General features: G+C 42.9%; 1 long non-coding RNA gene across 2 annotated transcripts in view; it reads right to left on the bottom strand.

Moving 5' to 3' along the window:
* Positions 1-21,855, bottom strand: part of LOC123596163 — a 59,002-nt gene that overhangs the window by 1,564 nt on the left and 35,583 nt on the right. The gene's annotated exons all lie outside the window — the stretch shown is intronic.

The following is a 21,855-nucleotide window of genomic DNA, read 5'->3' as shown; positions in this document are numbered from 1 at the left end:
GGGCTCTTTCAACTAGCTGAATGTACTATAAAGGGTTAACAAAATACGAATTGTAGGAATGTGTTTCCTGCTACGGTGGACGACACCTTTCTGCACACATTCTGTTTCCTACTCCTGGTAAAACAGGTACTCATCTTTCCTTTTGACCAGTCCAGAGCCGGCTGCATAGAGCTGACCTCTCCTTTCCCCACCCTGACCCTGACCTTTGGCTATTAGAAAACCAGAGGCAGGAAAAGACAGGGAGTGGCTGTTAAATTGCTACTAATCTAATTAGGTGTCAGGGTGGAGGCCATGTTAGTGTTGTTTTAAGAGAAGAAGGGGGACACACAGTCCGAACAGTAGAGGCTCCGAGAGGAACTCCTCCTTGGAAGCTGCCACCTTATTTACACTTTTGTGTCAACTGTTCTTGGTGAATCCCCTTGCACATGGCTAAAAGGGCTGCATTGGAAGCAGCTGAAGTAAAGCAGGAATTATTGGAGATCAGAGGAAGAGACGGAAGCTTGGGACAACTAACTCAAAGGCCCTGGGTGAGCAGCTTCCAAAGGGAGTGGAAAAGGTTAAATGGACACACCCTGCCCACTGTGTGGTATTTTTGATCCTTAACAACAGTCAGGAAAGTAAGGGGTCCGGTTAAAATTTCAGGACTGATTTGGAAGTCGGGAAACTATGTTCCTCCAGGTTGAGGCCATCAGTCTGTTGTGGAGAGGAAAACCAGAAATGGGAACCTGAAGGTGAAAGTATCAAAGGAGAGAGCAATCCTCAGCACAGCCTGACAATTCGAAAAGCAGGATGATGATGATCGTGACTATGACTCTGATTACGTGTGAGCACTGTTCTAAGCACTTCACATATACCATAATCACTTACCCTTCTCAACAAGGGACACCAGGCATCCCCATTTTACAAACGAAGAAATTAAAGCATGGGTAAGTTAAATAACTTGCCCAAGGTCACGTAGCAGGACGCCAATCAAAGCATTCAGTCTCTAGGGACCATGTGCTTCATTACCAGTTCCTCCGAACCAAAGTTTTCAAGTCAGCAAGATGGGAGGAGGCGAATCAATTAATGAATGACCAAATTAATGAATAAGTAAATTACTGAATGAATCAATTTACAGACGAATGAACTGAGTAAGTGAATAAATGGATGCCACCACTTTTGTGAGGATTACATTGGATTTGTTAGGTCTCCTTAGGCTTTAGCTGGGGAATACATTTTCCAAGAAATCTTTGAATCTGAATTTCATCAAAATTTCTATGAAGGGAAGGCAGGCTGTTATTGGTGTCTCTGTGGGTACAGTAGGGGAGGGTGATCCACTGTAGGAGAGAGAAGGGAGGCCGTCAACACAGCTTTATCTTTCCCTCCAGGCCCAGCCTTGGTGTCTCCCATTTCTCAGAGGCCAAATCACCTGTCTGTTACCTCCCAAACAGATTATATTTTTCTCCTCCCAAATACCATTATAATGAGATTCATCCGAGTTTCACAAAATAACACAGGCTGGAAGTGTGCTATCAACATTCATACTTCATCATTCATTTATTTATTCATTAACTCATTTGTTCAAGATTTATTAAGTCCACCTATGTGATCTTTGTGGACCCAGCCCTGCACTGAGAGGAGAGGAGAGTCATTTTCCTAGCTTTGATTCTCCCAGAACTCTGAGGCCCAGCATGGGTATGCAAGAGGTTTATTTGGAGGTGATCCCAGGACAACTGGTAGAGGAGTAAGGGAGTGAGACTGGTCAGAGAAGGAAGGTAATATAGGCCATGTTCCTATGCTGGTAAATGCTAGGCTCAGTTCCACCTGAGAACTCGGGCACGTGTTACAGAACTTGCCTTCAAGTGATCCTACCAAGGGGTGATAAAGTTGGGCTACTTATCACCTTAATCTCATCCAACTTTGGTTGAGGTGAGGTACTCTCAGGGACTGTAACCCTCTTGAACTTCTGGATTTCTCTGCCTGCAGATGCAGAAAAGCTGCTCAGGCAGAAAGTTGCAGGTTCCCATTGCAGTATGCTATGGGCATGCACTAGAATAGTGGGTGCCAACAGGTTGTATATAGGTGGGGTCCTATGGCATCTGCTACAAATGGACATGTAGATAATTGATGAAATCAGGAGCTCAAATAGAAGCATGACCAAGGGACTCTAATAGCAGACAGGAGGGAACCATAACTTCTTCTCCAATGGGTTTCCCTGATTACCCTCCATCACTCACTTTCTCTCTCTCCCTCTCTCTCTCTCTCTCTCTCTCTCTCTCACACACACACACACACACACACACTCACACACCAACTTCAAGGCTGATTAAACACCTTTCCTGGTTTCTTTCACAGCTCACAAGCATTCCTTACTAGAACATTTAACACAACTATTCCTTTTTCCCTTTTTGCAACAACAAAGGACCTTTGAGACCCCCAAGCTTGGAAAAAATCATAGTCCCTTTTCTTCTAATATCTAACTCAACATAAAATCACTCCTATGCATTAATACATGTAGGAAAGTTCAAGACCGTTATGATATTTTCCCATGCTGATAACATAGTTGTGTATACGTAAAAGTATCAAATTATGTCCTAACAATTTCTTGGTATTCCTTCTTTGTTGGTTCCCAGGCACATACTTTGTCAGCTCACTGGGCAGTCTCTATACTCTTCCCAAGACTTAAGTAAGCATCACAAGGAAGAGAGGGACCTTAGTAACCAGTTTAAAATCAATGGTATCCTCAAGATTCGGTAACATCAGGCACAAAGTAGGAAATCATCAAATACTATATGGATGGGTGGATGGGTGGATGGGGAAATGGGTGAGTTCTGTTTGGATAGAGAGAAGTACCAGGACATGCCAGAGGCTTGAAAGAAGAAAACTCTGAGCCCAACTTTGGAGGATGGCCAGTGGAAGTCCTCAGACAGAGATTCAGGGTGGCAAACAAGCATATCTTGACACTTATTCTCCAAGTATTATGAGCTACCATTTAACTTAACTGAGCTCTGCTCACAGGTTGGAATCCCTCAAGTCCCTGGGGTTAGAGCCTCTCAGGTCCTTCTAGTCAGCTTGACATGGAAAGACCTCATGGGTGGTCTCTGAAGTTGTCAGCAGCTTTGGCCACTGCCACAAATAATTTATTCCTTCTGCTTGGGCTTTTGCTACTGAGAGGGACAGGCTAATTGGGTCTTCCTGGCAATTCACGTCAGCTAGAAGCTTCCTGCTAAGATCCCTCTACCTCTTTTCCAACCTTTCTCGGTGCCAAGGCATAAAGAGGAGGAACATTTATAAAGCACATGCCTGCTGAGAATACCCTCTAGTGATTGTTTTCTCCAATCCAAGCATTCCCTGCCAGCTACTTCAAAGGCTTTTGAAGTCACTGCTAATTTAAAAGCAATAATAAGATTGACACTGAAATGCTTCCCAGCTGGTTTTTCTGGGCAATAACTCTCACCAGTTCCTTTACAACCTGCTTTCTGTTACAATTTGGGGTTTGCAAAACATGACTTTTAAAACACATTCAAACAGAGCAGAACAAGTTTCTAAAACAAAGAAATAACATGGTCCTAGCATGAATGTAAACATGTTCTTCTCCATTTAGGACATATTTCTTAATAACGAACCTCACTGAACGCACGTTTTAAAGGCAGTGAATCCTAGGCTCAAAACCAACTCTCCCATTTATTAATCGGACAAGCTATTTAAGTTCTCTGAAACACCAAGTCCTTCTCCAAAAATCAGGAATGAAAGTACCTCTCTTGAAAGCTGGCCAGGAAAATAGAAGCCCTGGGAATGGAAAATGCAGGTATAGTATGCAGATCAAACCTGGGGTCAAATCTCAGCTCTGCCACTTTCCAGATGGTATCTTAGGCTTGGTTAATTCACCAATCCCTCTGAGAATCAGCTTCTTTATCCATCAAATGGAAATGATAAGATATATCTCATGTGGTAGGGATAAGGATTAGATTTTATGACATATAAAACATGGCTGAGTAAATGTTCAATAAAATGGTAGGTTTTGTGGATGGGGAGATGAAGAAGAAAAAGTGTGCAAGATGCTGGTACATGGCATTGCACAGCACGCTTAGCCAGCATCATCTATTAAAAAAAAAAAAAAAGCTGCTGTCATTGGAGTGTATCAACCGTTGCTTCATAATCAATCACCCAGAGCTCAGTGATTGATTTTATTACTCTTTTTATTAGTTTTACAGTGTTTCACTATAAACACTTTATCAATGTTTGAGCCCAGGCTTAAAACAACAGTTAAGCGTGGCTCATGATTCTACACTTCACCTGCAGGTTGGCAGTTCTCCTGATCTAGGACGACCTCAGTTGCAATGGTTTGTCTCCACTAAACATGGTTTCTCATCCCCTGGCAGGCTAGCCTCAGCTTGTTTACACAGGGGCTGGGCAAGGTCCCAAAAGAGAGTGAGTAAAAGCTTGGAATTGGCACTTCATAACTTCTGCCACATTCATTGGCCAAAGCACATCACCAGGCCAGCCCGGATCCAAAGACTGGGGGAAAGAGTGTACCTTTTAATGGAAGGAGTTGTAAAATTACATGCCAAGGAAGGGGAAAGCATGCCCATTTTTACAATCTACCTCATTTCCCCAAAATAAATTATAGTGGACATTTTACAACAAGTTTATCATGAGAATTCATAAGCTCTATCTTCAGGCATAGGCTCAGAAACAGCCTTTCAGAAATGATCAGTTACAAGATTTCCTTTTGAAAAAAACTTGTCAGGCAAGTGGTTTGCATCATATGTCCTTGGGAGAATTAACCTGGCTTTACTCACATGCTGTCAGTAAAATAGTTTACCATCTGATGGCACCTTCCCATGCCTGTGGTAGGACAGATACATCGTCATTGTGCAGCTCTTACCAGAGCTAGGAGAGGATAATGGACAGGATGCAGCTCCTGAATTCCAACCTTGTCACAGGCCATCCAATTCAGGGTGGGTAGCTTTGCCCAGGACCTAGAACTTGTTGGGGCTACAAGAAAGGCTAGAGCCAGTGCCTTCAGGGATGGGAGGGGATCAGTCATAGCAAGAGTAGAAATTCCAGCTTATTCAAGGAGGGAGAGAAAATTGCTCTTAAAGTTCTGTCTCATTTCCAAGGTTTTATAGAGAATTTATTTTTCAAGAGCACAGAATTTAAAATTAGAATTTGGTATGAATCCCAGTTCTGCTGTTTATTCACTCTGTGACCTTGGACAAATTGCTTACCACTCCTGGTTTCCATTCTTCCCAGCTCTAATATGGGGACAACAATACTTAATTTATAGTGATGCTATAAGGACCATATTAAGGAAATACCAGAAAGGGCCTGACATAAGCTGGGCTTTCAACAAATATTTGGTCCACATTCCATCAAACCAGCAGCCTTCCAAAATTAAATATTAGTAGCAAAAATCAGAGTGAAATGTTTGAATAATGAATGTTGCATATCTTCTTTCTGACACAGCATGACTGTGCACCAACTAGAGATAGTGAAGAAGAAAGTGACCCAAGTTGAGACTTCAAAAAACTGGGCTCCTAAAAATACCGCCCCTACCTTTCAACCCATTCATCCCCACCTGTGACTTCTTATTCTTCAGTTTTTCTCTTCTAAGTTGATCTGGGTAGTCGGCTTAGCCAGAATTACCTGTACAACCTTGAAGCCAGAGAATAATGGGAAACATGGGATTCTGAATCCCAGCCTTCTGTTTCTATATCCAGCCATTCAGGATAGAGAGAGAGGTCAAAGTCACCTATCATGCAGACCAGGTCCTAGAATTTGATCTATCACAGGCCCAGCCTCAGTCATCCATGGCTGGATGTTACGCTGGAACATAAGTTGCATTTAACACAAGTGTCAATAATTTACTGAATATGTAATATGTGCAAAAGTAGGTGTTATAACAGTACTAATAACTAGTACTTACTTGGTGTCTACCATGTATCACACACATGAAATATATAGATACATATTTAGATATAGGTATTCTAGTTCTTACAATGATCCTAAAAGAAAAGTGTTGTATAGTTAGGGTGAGGTTTGGCTAAAAGTTAGGGAGATCAAAAACTAAGAGTGCCTTAAGACAAAGTTTATTCCTCTTTCATCATAAAGTTTAAGACAGAAAATGGCAAACTATGTTGACTTTGCTCCAAAAATTTCTTAGGAACCCAGGCTTCTCTGGGTGTGGCCTCCATTTTCAAAGTCTCCTCATGGTCCAAAATGACTGCCTTAGCTCCAGTCATTATGCCTGCATTCCACCCAGCAATGAGGAGAAAGGGAAAAAGTAAGGGCAAAAAGTATACACCTAGCTGTTTTTTTTTTTTAAGTCCAAGTAGAGACTAGTGACATATTACCATATACTGTATATCACTGGACAATACTTAGTCAAAAGCTGTGAGAGTTGCTGGAACATATGGAAAATATAGTCTGCAATCTGGGTGATGATTATTTCTAAGGAGGAAGGAGAGAATGGATATTGGAGAAAAACTAGCAGTCTATGCCATTGTTATTAAAACCCCTTTATACAGAGAAGGAAAGACCCTCAGAGATGGTGTCACTTGCTGAATTGGTAAATAGCTAACCCATATTTGAGCCCAAGATTGCGAGAGTTTCTACATCCCACTCTTTATACTAAATTATATTGTCAAATTCTATTATTCTGGGAGAATCAAGACCCTAGATCATGTCATTAAGGAGGAGATTAGTGTAGTGTAGTTCCATAAATGCCCCATCCAAGACTTTGTACCTCTTCCTTCCACTGCCATACAGCAAAGATAATGTTTAAGGATTATTGCTTTATGCTGGTGAAACCATTTACTAGCTGAACAATTTTGGAGAAAATTACAAAAATGCATTGCTCTTTTGAGTTTCCTCATCTGTAAAATTGATATAATAATACCTATCTACTAAAGTAAAAATCCAGGGCTTTAATATATGTGAAAGCAATATACAGATGAACACTACAAATAGATATTAGCACTTTTTTATATAAGGCATTGGGGATGTTATTTTATTTAAGTGTGTTCTCAGAAGTGAGGAAAATTTACTTCTGCTTGGGCCAACTTTTGTGGATGTTGCGGCATTTTTATTTATTTGGTGGTCAGGGAAGTGGAGAGGAAGGTGCTCCAGGCAGAGCCGCCCATAATATAGGGACATAGAGTGTTTGAGAAACAGTAGGAAATGAAAGGAGAATGAATCTCCATGGATGTTTGGTGAAGGTCAGTTAACCTTGCAATTATGTGGCCACACTGTGGATGACCTTCATTCTCAAGGCCACCTTGTGGTCATGATATTAGGAGGCTGCCCTAGCCACCCTGGTCACCGTTGTTTTGTCCAGGGCATCTTTTGGAAGGAGAGAAGGCAGGAGGAAGTTGGCAGAGGTTGTGGTAACTCTGGAGCCAATTCCCAGAAGAACATCTAAGAGATGGGCCAATGAGGGATTAAAAAAAGACCCTGGAAAGAGGACATCTCACCCCATTTCCAAATCAGCAAGGGCCAGGATTATGCAATAGATGCTCTTAAATTAGCTCATACCCTGAAGATCCGAGACTTTGATATTATTATTCTTTTATCTTAAATCTAACAGTAAAAAATCAGAAGAATGCTTGTGCTTCTTTAGCAACATGATAGTAGAAGGAGCGGCCATGGCATCATCCACAGCAGCCGGAACATAGAGTACCACCTGCAGCATGAAGGAGGGGAAGCAACAGGTAGGAGCAGGCAGGCTGCTCGTAGAAGCCAAAGGATAAGTTCATAAGAGTCACAGTGGGTTTTCCAGTGCTGGAGCCCCTGAAGTAAGCCTTGGCCTTTTCCCTTAGCTTAAAGCTAAGATTCATAGTTCATTCAAATACATGTCTACACTTCTTTCCCAATGCAGAGAGAAGGCTTTGGGCTGTGTAGGGCTTGAGGCTTATGCAACTCAGGAAACCTCTGTGAGAAATAGAATACAGATTTAGGATTATCGACTTAATTTTGCAATAGACCTGTGCAAAGAGAGTGAAGGGGAAAATAAGGTAAAGAGAAAACCAGTTGGTAAGGAAACATTATCATGGGATTGGATTTTAGGCTTGGCTCTAGAATCACTAACCATCCATGGGACAATAGATGGGTCACTTTCTTCTCAGAGACTCAGCTTTCCTTCTGGAAAATAAAAGTGTCCCCCAACCCCACCACTCCATCAGGTAAGGTCATGGCAGGAAACAAATGATTCCTTCACAATGGGTCATAGCAGAAGGATTCAGTTGGGGAGAGCTGGGTGAGGATAAAACATAAAATGTGTTGGTAGAGCAACCAGGTTTTGCATAGCAGACAGTTGCCACCAACACTAGGTCCAGAAAGACAGGCAACTGAGCCACAGAAAAGGTCAGTAACTGCGTGGAGACAACCTCTCAACGGTGTCCTCAGAGATGCAGCCCACACTGAGTAACCTCAAGGAAAGAGACTGGGAGAATAAATACCCCATCATCATTCACCTACCACCTACCACCTGCCAGGCCTCCTTGTTGGAGAAACCCACTCAGAACTCAGAAGGTAAGGGAACCCATCAATATGGTCCAAACAGGTCAGTCTTCTGAGGCACAGGGGAGAAACAAAGATGGACATGGTCTGGAGGAGGAAAGACACCTGCGAGAGTTCCTGGTCTCCTCGTATCTGACATTCTGGTGGGCTGTCTGTACAGAAGGTCTCCACACATTTGCTGGCTTAAAACAGAGTTTAAAAGCTTTATCTCCTGATTTTCACTCTCCACCATAAAAATGGCTCTGCCCAAAGATAATAAAGGCAGCTATAACATGGTGTCCCATACCCCCTGAAAATGGAATGCTCGAGCTAGACTTTAAATTCTGGCTTTGGGCCCATCATGCCATTTCTTAGAGCCTCAGTCTCCTCATCTGCTTCACGAGATCATTGCAATAACCAAGTCAGATCATAAGGTTTGAGCTTTCTAACCTATAAGTCAGCATGCTTGGTCTTTTCACCAGGTCCTTTTCCTGCTACGGTTTTATCCTGATTTTATCAAAGGGCCCACCTTCCCTGAGATTGGCATTTACCTTTTGCCTTTGGGCCCCTGCATGCACCATTCCCTCTGCCTGGCTTGCACTCTTAATCTCTCGAGATCAAACTCAAACACTGTAAGCCAGTTCCAATGTCCCTGCTCTGCCCCCAGACATGACCAGTGATCCACTGCCCCAGAGCTCTCTACATCCTCTATTATAGAGTTTCAGAGGGTGACCACTTACCCGTGTCCCTCTCTCTGCTCTAGATTCTGAGCCCATGTCACATACCTCCTGGGCTGAACCCATGTCCTGGCATATGATGAAGGGATTCTAGGGGTTTGATGAAAGATAAAACAGGAAGCAAAGGAAGGAAGAAAAGAGAGGAAGGAGAGACAGGTTGGGTCACCTTATGCTGCTGTGGATCTGGGTTTCTAGGGCTACAGAGTTGGTTCACATTAACCTCTGATACAAAGATTCTCCCTTCTTAGATTTTGTCTCCAAAAGTTTGTGAAAACACAATCTTCCTGGCTGTTTGGGCTGAACCCATATACTTCTCCACTGAAGTGAGGTTGTATTGTGGGCTTGCAGGTGGTGATGTAAGTCAAGAACATTTATTAGCCTCAGATCAGTTCTGGAAAGCATCTGCCATCTTTCAAGCCACCAGGCAAAAGATTGTTTCAGAACAAAAACACCTTCTGAACGGCAACCAAGCTTTTAGGATTGGCTTCCCTAACATCACAGGTGGAGGGGCTGGGGAGGAATACAAGACAGGAGCACTCTCTGAGTCAAAGTTGGGGAGTACATTTTTACCTATAAAGTATGAGTTCACTTCATTTGCATTGCGGATGACATCTTCTACCTGCCTGTGTGTCTTTGAAGCTATAATCGCCTGTCGCTGTGGCTTTGCACGAGACGGTTGATGAGGATTTTGTGAACTGAGAGAAGTCAGTGCTGAAACAATGTGAAGGATGAGTACCTACCACCTCTCTATCACCGAGATAGATACTGCTGGCATTGTCATTCTGGGGAGGCAGTTGAAGGGTCTAGGCCCCATAGTTATCAGCTATAAGTGGTTCCCAAACAAAGACAGGTCCATGACCTTACCTCCAGAGCCTGTGAAAGTGACCTCACTTGGAAGAAGTGTCTTTGCAAATGTGATATAAATCGAGGATCTTGAGATGAGAGGGTCTCTGGAACTATTTGGGTGGGACCGAAATCAAGTGACAAGTGTCCATATAAAAGACACAGAGAAGAGACACAGGGGAGAAAGCAATGTGACGACTGATCAGAGAAGTGGCCACAAGCCAAGGAATGCCAACAGCAGCCAGAGGCAGGGAGAGGCAAGGGAGGACTTCTCCTCTAGAGCCTCCAGAGACAGTGTAGACCTACTGGCTCCTTGATTTCAGACTTCTGGCCTCAAGAACTGTGAGAGAATACAATTCTGTTGTTTGAAGCCACCAAGCTTACAGTCATTTGTTATAGCAGATTCAGGAAACTAATACAGTGTTGAAGCCAGGACTCAGACACGAGTCTGCCTGGCCCTGCTCCATAACTTGGGATTTACATTTCAGAGACCTCATTTCCTAAATTGTAGAAGGGAGCTACAGCAAAGATTAAGCAAGGTAACGTGTTCATGTTAAGTACCTGATACACTGCTTAGGAGGGAGACCTCCGCCATACCTTAGTGGAAATTTATGGAGCCAGCGGGGCACAGAAGGAGACGAAACTCAGGAAGCCTCAAAGCTTGGGTTCAGAAGACCTGAGAATATTTTCTGCCATTTCTTGGCTGTGTGACTTTGGTCAATTTCCTTAACATCTCTGAGCCTGAGTTTCCTCATTAGTAAAATGGAGAAAATATCTACCTCCCAGGACTGTTCTAGATAGCAAATAAGAGCAACTTGAAAGATGGCATAATAAAGGTTAGCACAGTGCATTTTCCTTTCTTCCTTCTTGGTTGCTCAGAATTAGTGACATAAGCCAGTTTCTCTGCTTAGGACATGTTAGATATGTATAAGGGAAGGTATGCCTGCATTGTTTTCAAATATTCGGTGAAAAGTCTAGTTCTTACAACCTCAGATTGAGTCCACACTAAGCTAATCGCTGGAAACACAGAGTTGAATACGGATGAGCAGAATTCATTTCACCAACTTAAAATTCTCTCAGAATTCATGATTTGAGCACTCTGAACTGAACTTGAACTCTTTGGCATTCGAATTGGCTTATACAGTTTTGATTGCAAGAAAAGAGAATTTTAAAAAGTCATTAAACAAGGTGAAAAGCCTTATTGGACACGAATTGGCTCTTAAAGAATATTACAATGATATAAAGCTCAAATGGGTCAGAAATTTATGAAAGTCATTTCCCTTAAATAAAACATGATTTTAAATATTCAAGGGAGAACACTTTGCAAAATGTACTTGGTGTTTAAAACATCTGAAGAACTGCAAGAGTTTTTGCTCATTCCAAAGACATTGTTCTGGATGTCAGCACAGCTGCATCAGAAGTAGGGCTCTACTGGGCCACAGCCTATGCACCGAGCAACCTGCACAATCCAGCTGGTCTCAGGAGAACCACACTAGGCACTCCTTGTCTGCCTAACCCGGAAGGTCACTTAAAACCTGGGCGCTGGATACACAGATTGGAGCCCCCGTTAGTACTGGATATACTACAATGGAACTGCCTGCTTGTCAAATAGAATGTGCATTTCTTAAGAATAATTAATAGGCCCTTTTCACTGTTACATTTTCCAACACTTAACAAAATAAGGTAGTCAATAAGTGAGGGATAGATGGCTGAGTGGATGAGTAATTAAAAGAAAGGGGGGATGAAAAACAGTTATAGATAGATAGATAGATACATCCATCCATACATACATACATACTTGGATGTATTATGTATGTATGGATGGATGGATGGATAGATAGATGATAGATGATACATACATACATACATACACACTTTGACGTATGAATGGATGTATGGGTGGATGGATAGATAGATAGATAGATAGGTAGAATAGATGGAGTAGATGCACAGAAGGATACATGGATAAAAAGATGGAAGAATGGATGATGAATGGATGAAAGGAAGAAGAAGGAAAAGATGGGTGAATGGGTGGACAAATGGATAGATGAAGATAGTGCCTACCCAGGAATTGCGGCTTGAATGAACTAACAATACCACACTTGAAGATTCTAGTTCCAAATTTTTATTTCACTTCCAAAAGATCACATTTATCATTTAAAATGGTGGTCTGTAATGCTTTAATCCCCAAATAATACATGGCATCTTCTAGTTGTTCTTTCCAGTTAACAAAGAACTTGTAAGTGGCAATGAGGAAAAGCAATTTGGTGGTCACAGAATCTATGCTCCAATCTAGAACCCGGCACCCACAAACCAGGTGGCCTTAGCTAGGTCACTTTACATCTCTGAATTCTGTGTCATTATTTCTAAAATAAGGATGGATCCAATACTATTAGTTGAGTATCAAACGTCCCCCTTTTACTTGCTAACAGTATTTTCATTTGATTCAGAAGCAATTTTCCCAATCCCAGAGGGTAAATCATGACTGGTTTATGTCACAGAATCTCATTCACATTTGCCAATTACCCAATCCTGGCCAATGAGAAATAAGAGGAAGTCTAGAATTTCTGGGGATTTAAAAACAAACAAACAAAAAACAAAAATCAACTGACTGAGGAAAATAACCTGGACCATCATCCCTCCCCTCCCTGTTTTGGGTTGTGTTGTATGAAGCCTTGAAGCTTGGAGCTCAAGCAGCAGCTATTTTATAACCATGAAAAAAAAAAAGACAAGGAATTTCAACAATTCTGACCCATACTTTTTTTTTTTTTTTTTTTGAGAGAGAGAGAGAGAGAGAATTCACATGCATGAGCAGGGAAGAGGGGCAGAAGGAGAGAGAGAATCTTAAGCAGGCTTCATGCTCAGAATGAAACCCAACATGGGACTTGATCCCACAACCCTGGGATCATGACCTAAGCCAAAATCAAGCATCAGAGGATCAACCGACTGAGCTACTCAGGCGCCCATACTCTTGACATTGTTGGAGCTGATAATTCAAATTCAGAATCTAGGTATGTTCACCTTCTTGCTGTCCTAGACCTATAAAAAATAGGTATCACATATCATACTTTCCATATGTCAGCTAGTACTGTACATAACAATTAACTTATTTACTCCTCACAACTACATCTATTATTACACCTGTTTCACAGATGAAAATAACAAGACACAAAGAGGTTAAGAAATGGGCCTATGATGATGGCTAATAAATGACAGAAGCTGGATTTGAATGAAGACAACGGTCATCACGTAAACATCCCATCATACTGCTTTCTCTTGTTTGCTGTGTTTAAGTTTGGATGCAGCCAAAGCCATACCAAGTAATACAAAGCCTATCTTTCTATCTTGCATGATTGTTGTGTGCCAGTGTACAAAGTAATCTTGAAAGCAACTTTAAGATATATCTAATATTATTCTCAAATGTATAAATTAGGAAAATGTCGAATACAAAGGTTGAATCATCTGCCGAAGGCCACACAGCAGGTAAATGGCAGAGCTGGGATGGAAGGAGTCCTGGTTCCCCTGGCCCTGAAGCTGATTCACTTTCTATTTCTGTGTCCTGCCTTCCTATGAGATGCTCATTTCTTTGCACAGTGATAAGCAGGCCCAAAGGAGTCGTCAGCGATGCTAATGAAACCTGAGTCCTAGGTTGAAAATAGTGCAGCAGGCCAGTGAGGAGATTTGGGAGCAAATCCCAAAGGGGTGTTTAATACTCTCAAATGCTCCTACAGTCTACACTCCTCTGATCCAACTCCTCAAAGGTCACTTCTTGCCCCTAGCTCTATAATTTAGAAAGACATGTTCATCCTTGGGGACTTGGCACTTACAATTTCAGAAACCATGGTTCTTCCTCAGCATGGGTCATTTCAGTCTTAATGCTGAGAAACACTACCAGCACCCATGTCATCTATAAACCAAATCGGTTTTCACAGTGCCTTGCGATCAGCCTGTTGTGTTTGGAAGGGACTGTGATGGAGTTAGAGAGGGAATACGTCAAAGGAGGATGCAAGGCATGATGAGTGGCCAAGAATCAGAGACCCTGTGACCTAAAAAGATGCAAAGATCATTTGGTCTAACACCTTCAATTTACAGGCGGTGAACATGAGACTCGGAGGCATTCATTCATAGTTGCAACTATCATCCACACACCATCCACTGTGGTGTTTGAATTCATTTAATCCCCACAAAAATCTGAACAATAGGTGATATCTCAAAGATAAAACTAATGCTCAGAAAGAATAGGTGAATTAGTCAAGGTCGCAGAGCTAATAAGTGGCAAAAGCATACGATGCAGGCAACATTTCTATCCTCAGACAACTGCTCTTTGTAGTTACTGAGCTTGTTGAAGCCCCTGAGGAGGGGCTGACATTCACAAACGAAATCAAGGAGTGATGAGGGGGAGAGTCTAAAAGGACACTGAGAATGGAGGAGGGACTCGGGGCTGGGCTTGCTGGGATGTGCGGTCCCCAAGAAATGCATGCACAAAGATGTGTGCCGGTGTACATGACTGGAGAGGAGGAAAGGCACCAAATCTTTAGCTTTAGCGGATTCTCACAGCCACCTATTAAAGTCTGTTAAGCACACTGGTTTGGTGGGATTTGGTGGGAGCAGCAATTAGGGAATCTCTCCAAGTCACAGGACAAAGTAGTGATAAGTGAAATTACCACTCTGTGTGTGTGTGTGCGTGTGTGTGTGTACCCTTGCTTTTCCAGTACACAGTCTGTGTTTTTTTCTAGTCTTCCTCACGGTGTTCAAAAAGTTCTGAAAAATTATCTGGGAAAAGAAGGGAAAAAGAAATTACAAACAGAAATATCACTGCTATGAATTTCAGAAGGCACCGCTGTGCATTAGTCGTGTATGGCAAGTAGGCTGAAGGAAACACTATTTGGCTCTTGGTACACGCTTTTGGTGCCTTTTGGTGCTGATATTACAAAATAGTCAATCCACCTGTGAGCTTCCATCCCACTGAAATTAAGTTGGCAATTAAGTTGGCATCCCAGCCAACTTTTTCTTCTTGCTAAGACAAGTTTAGCATGGAGGAAGACATGAGTGTGACAGAGTTTGAGATTTAATTATAACCTTTTAGGTACTGTCCTTCCACTCCCTTGTGGTGATATTGGTAAGCCATGCCCTGCTCTGAGGTTGTTTTTCATCTCTAAAGTGGAGACAGATGATAACCATATCTGCTGCCTTTCTTTCCTCTTCCCTTCAGCCATGCTGGCTTTCCAGCATGGTCAAGCATGCCTTCCGACTTCAGCCACACGACGTGGGCAGGCACTACTCCTTCGGTCTGGAATACTCTCCCCAACACTTCCCTTATCATACAGTTTCCTAGATATGTCTCTTGACCCTTGTAGACCCACACAAGTTGTCCTTTTACGTTTATCACAGGAGCTTCTTGATGGCATCTCTCATCCATGAAGACTGAAACATCCCCCAAGACAAGGGGATCATGTCAGCTTTTGCTTGTCATTATAAGGGCCCATGCCCTATGCCCTTCATGGAGTGGGCACTCAAAAATGCAAGTCAGATTACTGAGTCTCTTTCAAAAGGTTGTCTTAAGGATCGAAGGATTTAATGTATCTAAAGGAGCTGTGTGAAACTCTTCCTTTTCTCATTTTTTAGCACCAAAACAATGTGAATTTTGATAATTCTCTTGGAGAGAACATGGATACAAATGCAGAATCATATGGTGTGGGGTTTTGCCATGAGCCTGCCACTCTCTCCTCCCATGCCTGGGGTCAGATGTGGAACATTCCAGTCCTGCCTCTTTGACCTTGAGCAGATGAGGCAAACTGAGAGAGTGCCTGAGAAGTCATGGACCCTCCATGATAGTTCTCTTTTTGTCCATTTAGTTTATGGGATGATTGTGAAGAAAACTTCAGATGATGGTGATGCAAATTCTCTAGAGAAGAGCTATCATTTGACATGACTGTTATTTTCTGAGGACATGCCAGACTCCCTTTCCCTGATTTCACATGATCTACCAGAGACCAAGCACCTTCTTTAGCAGATAGAAAGAGCCCCACACTCTGGGTTCCTTTTCCACCTTCTCTCACATAGTTGCTGGCAGTAGTCCATTGGTTTATTGGGTGGAGCTGATCTACAATAGCCTCAAGCCCTGGGGATTTGGCATCTCTCTTCCCTTCACAATCTGAACCAGTGAGAACAGTAATTCAAATTAGGGGATCCAGCTTGTAGACTCAAACGTCATCAGGGGGTGCTACCCCAAGGCCAAGACAGGAGTCGGGAGTTAGCAAGACCATTTTCAACCTCCCTCTAACATAGGTTCTTCTGCACAGACTATCAATAATAAATCTAACATTTTGGCTCCCTCTCTCTGCTGATTCTTTTGCCTTTCTCTCAACTGTTTCAAAACTCAGCGAAGAGGGGTGCTGGTTCTGGACAGAATCACAGACCACCAACACTGCCCCTACCCCCTGTATCTCATTGTCTAACACAATGCTGGGCACACAGTAACCAGCATGTTGGAGAATGAATGTTGGGGAATGAATAATAGTATCTAACAATTACTGAAGTCTTATCGTGGGCTAGTCACTGTTCTGAGTGCTTCACATATTTTGCTTTGCTCTGGTTTTCACTTAATCCTCATAATAACCCCTTGAGGCTGATTTTAGTATTAGAATTCTCATTATACAGAGCAGTAGAGGCAGGAACAGAGAGTTTACATGACTTGCCCAAAGCCATACCACAAGTAAGTGTCAGGTGTGGGATTTGGGTCTTGTCAGAGCGACTCCACAGAACGCACACTTAGCCACTATACTCTTGAGTGCTTGGTTAAAGACGACATCTAACAATGCCATTTGCCTTCCATTGTAGTGCAAAGAACCTGTAAAAGTCCTCAAGGAAAAAGAAATGTTTGGTTTTTCGAAGAATCACAAACTTGATGACTCAGGAGTGGGGGGTGAGAGTGGGGTATCCAGTCATTTAGTATACATTTAATTATTTAGCCCGACATGATGAAAAATGGGGTAGTTGAGAATAGTCCCTGTTTTACACTCTTTTATTTAAAAGTCATAGGTAGGAATAATAAGTATTAGGACAAGTAAAGTTATCCCCACATCCCAGAATAACTGAGACCAACAGAAGTGGCTTGCCTGACAGCACCCTCTGGCTCTGCTCCTCTCTGAGACCGCATACTTTGAGCCTCACCCAAAGCTTGTCCTGTGCTTAAGCACATCCATGCTGAAAACCCCAACAGCAGGCCTGATCACTTTTAGACAAGGGAACCGTAGATGATCGGACCGGTTGTCAGCCATGCTTTGTCCTCTTGCTCCCCCAGGGTTTTTATCTCCCTAGGACTCATTCATTTACACCACACCTGGTTCAAATCAACCTTTTACAACAATCTAATGTCATGGGCCTGTCGTTTTATTACAGGATTTTAAAAATTAGAGGTGCCTGGGTGGCTCAGTTGGTTAAGCATCCGACTTCAGCTCAGGCCGTGATTTCACAGTTTGTGGGTTTGAGCCCCACATCAGGCTCTGTGCTGATGACTCAGAGCCTGGAGTTTGCTTTGGATTCTGTGCCTCCCTCTGTCTCTGCCCCTCCCTGCTCACACTCTGTCTCTCTGTCAAAAAGAAATTAAAAAAAAAAAATTTTTTTAAGTTTAAAAATTAATAGGTATCTAAAGCCTCTTATAGCTCAGGAGTTTAAAATTAAAACCAGCCATTTACTGATAAATACCTACTGCATGCCAAATATCTATGATACATTCATCTTACTTAATACTTATAATAATAATAATAATAATGTATTATTCCAATTAAGCAAGTGAGAAAACCAAATCCCTGGACAGTCACGTGACTTGCCCAAATTAACACAAAGGCACGATTTGAACCCAGATCCTTTCCTGACTTTATATCCCTTCAACAGTATGCATTATTGACTAGATAGGCAATGACTTGTGTTCTGATTCAATGACCAAGGATAACCCTGCAGTTGCTAAAACAATAAATGACATAATCATCTCACTTCAGACAAGCCTTGTGGCCACAATGTTATCACTGGCTAGCATCTGGCTTGTTGGTTAAAAAAGCAGTCACATGACTTCGTCATTAAACCTCATCTAGGATACCCGGCTGCCTATTTTCCAAGAGTGGGGCTGCAGTCAGCTCCATCTGATAGTCAAACAAGGCTCAGCACCAGTTACTCTTCTCGTCATTAAACCCTTGTGTCGGGGCGCCTGGGTGGCGCAGTCGGTTAAGCGTCCGACTTCAGCCAGGTCACAATCTCACGGTCCGTGAGTTCGAGCCCCGCGTCAGGCTCTGGGCTGATGGCTCATGATGGCTCAGAGCCCGGAGCCTGTTTCCGATTCTGTGTCTCCCTCTCTCTCTCTCTGACCCTCCCCCGTTCATGCTCTGTCTCTCTCTGTCCCAAAAATAAATAAACGTTGAAAAAAAAAAATTAAAAAAAAAAAAAACCCTTGTGTCATTAAACCTCACGGTCACCAAGTCTCATGAGCTCAGGAGCATGTGGCCCTGGCTGATGGAGAGTTCCAGCTAACGAAATACCAGATGACTGAAAGCTGATTGCATGCTGCAGACATGAAAAGCCTACAGACAGAGAAAACCGACACTCTTAGTGCTAGTGGGAGCATAAGAACAGTTTGGTCAAACTGAGCAAAATTATAAATACAAATACTTTGACCCATAAGATTTCTCTTTCAAGAATTTACCTGATGGATAACACACATGGGCATGGAACCACATACACATTAGCATTGCTTGTGAGAACAAACATTGGAAACAATGAAAATGTCCATCAGTAGGGGCAGTTTAAATGAAATAATAAATGTCCACAGTTTCTTACCCAGAACCCTCAGAGTCAGTTTTGACTCAGAATACAGATTCTTTTTTTATTTTAGTAAAGTTATACAACCCAGGTATGTTATATTCTCCCATTTCCAGCAGACTCTTAGCAGCACCCAGCTATTAAATATACTCACTCTCGGGGCGCCTGGGTGGCTCAGTCAGTTAAGCGTCCGACTTCAGCTCAGGTCATGATCTCGCGGCCCGTGAGTTCGAGCCCCACGTCAGGCTCTGTGCTGACTGCTCAGAGCCTGGAGCCTGTTTCAGATGCTGTGTCTCCCTCTCTCTCTGACCCTCCCCCGTTCATGCTCTGGCTCTCTCTGTCTCAAAAATAAATAAACGTTAAAAAATTTTTTTTAAAAATTAAAAAAAAAAATACTCATTCTCCCGAAGCATACCCCAGGAAGCCAAGTGGGATTACCAAAACGATAAATATTTTCATATCAGCTCAAGTTACTTTTGCTGCTAGATAAGTTTGGATGTCAAATATGGGGTGAAACTAAGTTTTCAGGGCTTCGGGGATTTGGGAATTAGAGGTCATTGTTGTATACCTGTGCTGGAGTGTTGTAAAACCAGCTAAAAATAAGTACGGCAAGTCTATTACTGACATAGAAAGTTCTCCAAGAAATCGTAAAGCAGAAAAGGTTATATGTCAGGCAGTATAGACAGAATGGTATCACCAGTGTTGTTGTTGTTGTTGTTTTAATGTTCATTTCTTTTTGAGACAGAGACAGTGTAAGCTGGGGAAGGGGCAGAGAGAGACAGAGACAAAGAATCTGAAGCACGCTCCAGGCTCCGAGCTGTGAGCACAGAGCCCAACGCAGGGCTTGAACTCATGAACCGTGAGATACTGACCTGAGCTGAAGTCAGACGCTTAATCGACTGAGCCAGCCAGGCACCCCGGTATCACCACTGTTTTCACACACAGACGCACAGGATTAGAAGATATCTCTGCAAAAATACACAAAGGAACCAATTTTGGTTTTTGTCTCCGGAAAGGAGACTGGGGAATAGGAGTCAAAGACAGACCCTCTTTTGCATTGCTTACACACTCTGGAGTATTTTATAGTTTATGGGGAGGGCCTGTGTTTCCAAATCAAATTAAATGCACACATTAATTCTCTTGACCATCTCTGAACACCCACCCCCCTATCCCCCTCCCCCCCCCGCCATCATGCTCGGTCACAGCCCTGTGTTTTATTTTCTTCCTAGCACGTTCTACCAATCACAATTTCTTCTTGGCTTGCTCATCTTTGTATTGTGGGGATCTCTCTATAAAAGGAAAGTTTTTTAGCCACCCCATTCCCAGGATCTAGATAGTGGGTGCTGTTGAGGAATTATGAGGAACTATGAATCCTGCACCAAGGGGCAGGCTGAGGTTCGAAGTTCAGGGTAAATTATGTGAGGTTGCATAGCAAAACCTGCCTTTGGTATGCAGACAAAGTTGGCCTTTTTGGTTGTCCTTAAAGGACACTTTTTAATTTTTTTTTTTTTTCAACGTTTATTTATTTTTGGGACAGAGAGAGACAGAGCATGAACAAGGGAGGGGCAGAGAGAGAGGGAGACACAGAATCGGAAACAGGCTCCAGGCTCCGAGCCATCAGTCCAGAGCCTGACGCGGGGCTCGAACTCACAGACTGCGAGATCGTGACCTGGCTGAAGTCGGACGCTTAACCGACTGCGCCACCCAGGCGCCCCTAAAGGACACTTTTTAAATTATTTTCCATTAGAGATGGAATCTGGAAGGCTAGCCACGTTCTCACCTATGACCCCATTGTACCCAAATTTTGAACAGGTCTCGTAAGGCTAAGAGGTTCTAAGCACATCCCTCTGTCTCTCCCTGTCCTCACAGAAAGAAGTCCACACATCAGCACCTGCCTACAAACCTCCGTGCAGCCCATCTGCCAGGAGGTCCATTCACAAAACCCTTTGCCTTGAAAGACTCCACACCCCCATTTGTGCTATATGGGCCTCCTCCCTGCCCTTCTGCTCCTGAACCAATTGCCCAGCAGGCCCTTCAGCAGGACCTGGTCTTTCCTTTAAGGTACAACTTGAAACACCATTTCCACCAGGAAGTCCTCCCAAGTCCCTAAGAACAAACCAGTGACTTCTTCCACTGTCCCCTCAGGCACTCGGGTGGGCAGCTCACTTTAGCTCACCTGACCTGGCATTAAAGCCAGCTGTTCTCAGGGCACCTGGGTGGCTCAGTCAAGCGTCCAACTCTCGGCTTCAGCTCAGGTCATGATCTTCCGGTTTGTGAGATCAAGCCTCAGATCTGACTCTGCTGTTGGCGAGAAGCCCGTTTGCGATTCTCTATCTCTCCCTGCTCCTCTCCTGCTAGCGTGCTCTTCCCCTCTCTCTGTCTCTCTCTCAAAATAAATAAATAAACATTTAAAAAAAAAAGTCAGCTGTTCCCATGTAAACATCCCCAGGAAAGTCTCGGAATGCAAAAACCCTATCTGAAAGGACAGTCGTCTCTTTATTCCCAGGGCTCACAGTTAAAATTGGCACATTCTTAGAACACCATTTGTTTTAACGTTTAGGTCAGGGAACACAGGCCAGACAATAAGAATATTCAAAAGCAATAAATAGCCCATGTTGTGAAAAAGAGTAAATGCTTTGGAATTCATTAAACTGATTTCCAATCTTCTCTCTGATACAATCCTGTAACCTCAGCTGTTCTCTTAACCTCTCTACACCTCAATTTCCTTGGCTCTAAAATGGGCCAATAAGACCTACTTTGCAGGAATGAGGCAGAGATTAAATGACAGAAGTGTGACAGAAGCTGCTTAGAAGTTTATTTAATTTGAAAGACAGAGCCCGAGCAAGCACAAGGGGGGAAGGGGCAGAGAGAGAGAGATAGAATCTGAGGCAAGCTCTGCACTGTCAGCACAGAGCCCAACACAGGGCTCAAACTCATGAACCATTAGATCATGACATGAGCCGAAACCAAGAGTCAGTTGCTT

This window comes from Leopardus geoffroyi, chromosome B1 (assembly GCF_018350155.1).
Source record: "Leopardus geoffroyi isolate Oge1 chromosome B1, O.geoffroyi_Oge1_pat1.0, whole genome shotgun sequence".
Taxonomy (NCBI): Eukaryota; Metazoa; Chordata; class Mammalia; order Carnivora; family Felidae; genus Leopardus; species Leopardus geoffroyi.
This window is presented reverse-complemented; position numbering and strand designations above follow the sequence as displayed.